Here is a 6,000-nt window from a genome sequence, read left to right as displayed (position 1 = left end):
CGCTTCCCCTCCCCTTCCCGCTTCCCCTTCCCCTCCCTCTCCTCTGCTTCCCCTCCCCCTCCCCCTCCCCTCCCCTCCCCTCCCCTCTCTGCTTCCCCTCCCCTCTCCCCTTCCCCTTCCCTCCCCTTCCCCTTCCCCCTCTCCCCTTCCCTCCCTCCCTCTCCCTTCCCCTTCCCCTTCCCTTCTCCCCTCTCCCGCTTCCCTCTCCCCCTCTCACCTTCCCTCTCCCCTCTCCCCCTTCCCCTCCCCTCTCCCCTTCCCCTCCCCTCCCCTCTCCGCTTCCCCTCCCCTCTCCGCTTCCCCTCCCCTCTCTGCTTCCTCTCCCCCTCCCCTCCCCCCTCCCTCTCTGCTTCCCCTCCCCTCTCCCCTCTCCCCTTCCCCTCCCCTCTCCCCTTCCCTTCCCCTTCCCCTCCCCTCTCCCCTTCCCCTTCCCCTCCCCTCTCCCTTCCCGTCTCCCCTTCCCTCTCCCTCTCTGCTTCCCCCTCCCCCTCACCCTCTCCCCTTCCCCTTCCCCTCCCCTCTTCCCTTCCCCTCCCCTCTTTCCCCTTCCCCTCCCCTCTCTGCTTCCACCCCCCCTCTCCGCTTCCACCCACAAACCTGAGGGTGCAGAATCTGATAAGAAGAATAGAGGGGCAGACTATTTTCCAACATGGGGTAAGGATTTGGAAATCTGAAGCGCAAAGAGACCATTGACTCCTCGTTCAGGATTGTCTTAAGGTTAAAATGGACGTTCAGTTGGCAGTCAGGGAGGCCAATAAAATGTTATCTTCATTTTGACAGAGCAGAATACAAGAGCAGAAATGCATGGATAGGATTGTATATGGCTCTGGTCAGACCACACTCGGAAAACTGTGAGCAGTTTTGGGCCCCATATCAAAGGAAGAATGTGTTGGCGTTTGGGGAGTCGAATGGAGGTTTACAAGAATGATTTCAGGGATGAAGGGCTTGTCATATCAGGAGGACTCTGGGTGTTCACGTCGATGGAGTTTAGAAGGATGGGGGAGGATCTGATTGAAATGGACGCGATACTGAGCAGATGTTCCCAACAGCAGGAGAGGACACAGCCTCAGAGCGAAGGGATGACATTCTGGAGCTGAGCTGAGGAGGAATTTTCTCCATCGAGGGGCTACACTCTGTGCAGCTCATTCTCGCTGAGGAGGGCAAGTCATTGAGTTTATTGAAGAGAGCGATAGGTAGGTTCTGGATTAGTGAGGAGATTTAAGGTTTTCTTTGGGGGGTGGTGTAGGCAGGAGAATGGGGCTGAGAGACACGTGAGCCACGATTGAGTGGTGGGGCAGACTGGATGGGCCGAGTAGGCCTCATTCTGCTCCTTTCCGCTGGTGTGTGTTGTGCTGTGAATGTGAGTCTGGCTCTTCACATCTGACTTGCTGATTGTCAACATGACCACAGCAGCGATGTGGGTACGCAGGTCAGACCACACTCTTCCCCACCCCCCGGGGGATACTCGCCTGGTCACAGCTCACTGGGAACCAACAGCAAATACCAAAACAAAGCATTCACACAGACTCCCCACCGCCTCAGAATCCGCGCGGGACTCCCCACCGCCTCAGAATCCCGCGCGGACTCCCACCGCCTCAGATCCCCGCGGACTCCCACCGCCTCAGAATCCCCGCGGACTCCCACCGCCTCAGAATCCCCGCGGACTCCCACCGCCTCAGAATCCCCGCGGGACTCCCACCGCCCTCAGAATCCACACGCGCACTACACACTCACTCACTCTAACCAGACCACACTCACTCACTCACACACACTCTCAACACACTCACTCACACTCATCCCCCCCCCCACACACACACTCACCCCCCCACACACACACACACTCACCCCCCCCACACACACACTCACCCCCCCCCACACACAATGCGCGCACACACACACACTCTCACCCACACACACTCAAACTCACTCACACACACACCCCCCACACACACATACACATACACGCACCCCCCCCACACATGTACACACACACGCACACACACACCCCCCACACACACACACCCCCCCCACACACACACACCCCCCCCACACACACACACACGCATGCACGCACGCACACACCCCCCACACACGTGTGCACACACACACACACACACAACCCCTGCACACACCCCACATGCACACACGCACAATGTGATGAAAGTGCTCTTCCTGTGCTGTTCAGATATTCCTGTGTATCTAAGCGTGGGTGCACGTGTTGAGAGAGAGAGAGAGAGAGAGAGTGTCAGTGAGAGACAGAAAGAGTGAGAAAGTGATAGTGAGAGAGAGAAAGCATGTGAGTGAGGTCACAGAGTCATACAGCACAGACACAGACCCTTTGGTCGAACAATTTCACACCAGATTTCCCAAACTAAACTAGTCTCATTTGCCTGTTCCTGGCCCATATCTCTCTGACCTTTCCTGTTCACGTACCTGTCCGAATGTCTTTAAATGTTGTAAACTGTACCTGCCTGTCCCACTTCCGCTGGCAGTTCATTCCACACATGAACCACCCTCCTTGGGTGAAAAATTTACCCATCAAGTCCCTTTTAAATCTTTCTCCTCTCTGCTTAAACCTACACCTCTGGTTTTGTGTATGTGTATGTGTGTATCTGTGATTGTGGTAAGTCTGTATATGTGTCTCTGTGTGTGTGTGTCTCTGTGTGTATGTCTGTGTAAGTCTGTATGTGTGTGTGTGTCTCTGTAGTGTATGTCTGTGTAAGTCTGTATGTGTGTGTGTGTCTCTGTATGTGTATGTGTGTATCTGTGATTGTGTGGAAGTCTGTATATGTGTCTCTGTGTGTGCGTGTCTCTGTGTGTATGTCTGTGTAAGTGTGTGTATGTAGTATGTGTGTATCTTGTGATTGTAAGTCTGTATATGTGTCTCTGTGTGTGTGTGTCTCTGTGTGTATGTCTAAGTCTGTGTGTGTAAGTGTGTGTCTGTGTAAGTGTGTGTATGTGAGTGTGTATCTGTGTGCGCGTGTAAGCCTGTGTATGTGAGTGTGTATCTATGTGCGTGTGTAAGCCTGTGTATGTGATTGTGTATCTGTGTGCGTGTGTAAGCCTGTGTATGTGAGTGTGTGTGAGGGAATGTGAGTGTGAGACTCTGATGTGTGACGTCTCTGCACTCTGCTCAGCAACCCCTCCTTCCCCCCCCCCCCACCAACACTCTCTACCCCCCTCCATTCTCTCTCACCCCCTCACTTTCTCCCCACCACTCTTTCTCTGTCTTGCTGTCTCCTCTTTTCTTTCTCCCCTCCTCCTCTCTCCCCTCCATCTCCATCTCCGTCTCACTGTCCCGCTGTGGACCCTCGCTCCCTCCCTCCTCGATCCTCTCCCACACGGAAACAGCTGCCTACAGACTGACAGACAGGAGCTGCCTGTCACAGGCCAAAACTCAAATTTGTTTTTCTGAGCTTTATCCAAGGGGTGGGCCTCAGTAACAAGAGACAGAGAGAAGAGAGACAGAGAGAGAGAGAGACAGAGAGGGTCATAGAGAGAGAGAGAGAGAGAGAGAGAAGGACTCAGAGAGAGACAGAGAGGGTCACAGAGAGAGAGAGAGAGACAGCGTACAGAGAAAGTGGACGGGTGGTGGTGAGAGAGACAAGCAGTGGGAAAGAGAGAGCTGGAAGCTGAGAGGAACTCACTGAGGGACTCAGGGATAGGAAGACAGACACATGAAACAGACGCAGGAAAAGTAGAGGGTGAGGCATTGACAGCGCGAGAGAGAGAATCGGATGGAGGGTGAGAGAGTGTCAGTAATAGAGGATTGAGTGAGAGACAGCGACAGGGAAAGACTGCGGCAGAGAGAGTGAGGAGAAAGGCTGAGGGAGAGAGGGGGTGAGGGATAGAGGGAAAGATTGTGGGAGAGGGAGGGGAAGACTGAGGGACTGAGACACGGAGACGGTGGTGGGTGGAGTGAGAGGGTGGGGACAGGTAGGGGACCTGGGTAGAGGGAGAGGGGAGTGAGTGAGAGGGACAGTCGGGGAGCTGGGCGGAGGGAGGGCGGACGTGAGAGAGAGGGACACACAGGGAGCCGGGTGGAGGGGAGAGAGGGGGACACAGAGGGAGCCGGGCGGAGGGAGAGCGGAGTGAGAGGGGACCACACAGGGAGCCGGGCGGAGGGAGAGTGGGGGACACACAGGGAGCCGGGCGGAGTGAGAGAGGGAGGACACACAGGGAGCCGGGCGAGTGAGAGAGGGACACACAGGGAGCCGGGCGGAGTGAGAGGGGGGACACACAGGGAGCCGGGCGGAGGGAGAGAGGGGGGACACACAGGGAGCCGGGCGGGAGGGGAGAGGGGGGGGACACACAGGGAGCCGGGTGGAGGGAGAGAGGGGGACACACACAGGGAGCCGGGCCGGAGTGAGAGAGGGACACACAGGGGAGCCGGGCGGAGTGAGAGAGGGGGGGACACACAGGGAGCCGGGCGGAGTCGTGAGAGGGAGGGGACACACCAGGGAGCCCGGGCGGAGTCGAGAGAGGGAGACCACACAGGGAGCCGGGCGGAGGGAGAGAGGGACACACAGGGAGCCGGGCGGAGTGAGAGAGGGACACACAGGGAGCCGGGTGGAGTGAGAGAGGGGGGGACACACAGGGAGCCGGCGGAGTAGTGAGAGAGAGGGGGACACACAGGGAGCCGGGCGGTAGGGAGAGAGGGGGGGACACAGGGAGCCGGGCGGAGTGAGAGAGGGGGAATGGGGAGTTACGAAGACGCGGAGGGTTTTGAGAATGGCTCTGAGCTCATGTAACAATGGGACAGAGTGTGTGAGATCGCAGAGTGGGAGCCCTCGCACAGTCTGATCCCTGTCATCTACCTGCTGGTCTTCACCCTGGGCCTGCGTGGGGCAACGGGGCGGTGGCATGGGCTTGCTGGCACCCCAGGACCAAGAGGAAGTCCGCCGACACTTTCATCGCCCACTTGGCTCTCGCTGACCTGGCCTTTGTGCTGACCCTCCCCCTGTGGGCCGCATACGCTGCCCTGGGCTACCGCTGGCCCTTTGGGATCTTCCTGTGCAAGCTGTGCAGCTACACTTGTGCTGCTCAACATGTACAGCAGCGTCTTCTGCCTGACCTGCCTCAGCGTCGACCGCTACCAGGCCATCGTGGGAGGCTCGGGCCTAGCGTTGGCAGTGGTGGCACCGTCCATCAGAGGGCCCAGGAGGAGGACCTTGTGGCTGGTGGGGGTCTGGACGCTGTCTGGGGGTCCTGGCGCTGCCGGCACTGGCCTTCCGAAGGGCCCTGGAGGTGGAGGATCTCGGGAATGAACAGCGGACCATCTGCGACATGGACCTCTCCTCCCTGGGCCTAGACGAGGAGGCCCAGGCTCTGTGCATGGCCGCTCTCGGCCTATCCTCCACCGCCCTGGGCTATACGTCCTCCCCTTTGTCGTCATGGCGACCTGCTATGGCCTGCTGGGCCTGGCCCTGTGGGGCCACTTCCGCATGGAGACCGAGAGCGAGGGAGCGTCGTCGGAGGTTGCTGTCAGTCATCGTCACCCTGGTGCTGGCCCTTCGGCCTTTGTTGGCTCCCCTTCCACGTGGTGAAGACCCTGGACACGCTGCACGGCCTGGGCCTGATGCAGCTGCCCTGCTCCTTCCAGGGCCTGGCCTATGTGGCCCACCCGTACACCACCTGCCTGGGCCTACCTCAACAGCTGCCTGAACCCGCTCCTCTATGCCAGCCTGGACCCCGACTTCCGCTGCCGGTGCTGGGCCATCCTGAGCCGCTGCCGAGGAGGAGGGGGAGGCCTCGGCCTGGTGCACTGTCGGGCCTCTATCATGGAAGCAGCAACCACACCCGGTGCGAGGCCCAATTCGTTCAGGGGGTTGAGTGGGAGACAAGGTGAGAGGGTTGGGGGGTGGGTGGTGGGGGAGAAAGGAATTGAAATAGTGTACAACCAGCTTTGAGTTGGTCAAGGGGGCGATCCAAGCCCAGTTGAGGCCTACGCAAAGATATTTGACGCCTATTCAAGGCCCACTTGAGGCCAACTCAGGGCTA

The 6,000-nt window shown here is 58.5% G+C and overlaps 1 pseudogene; it reads left to right on the top strand.

Moving 5' to 3' along the window:
* The first annotated feature begins 4,762 nt into the window (after positions 1 to 4,762).
* On the top strand, positions 4,763 to 5,765 carry LOC132209217 (apelin receptor B-like; annotated as a pseudogene).
* Positions 5,766 to 6,000: the final 235 nt, after the last annotated feature.

This window comes from Stegostoma tigrinum, unplaced genomic scaffold, assembly GCF_030684315.1.
Source record: "Stegostoma tigrinum isolate sSteTig4 unplaced genomic scaffold, sSteTig4.hap1 scaffold_708, whole genome shotgun sequence".
Lineage (NCBI taxonomy): Eukaryota > Metazoa > Chordata > Chondrichthyes > Orectolobiformes > Stegostomatidae > Stegostoma > Stegostoma tigrinum.
This window is presented reverse-complemented; position numbering and strand designations above follow the sequence as displayed.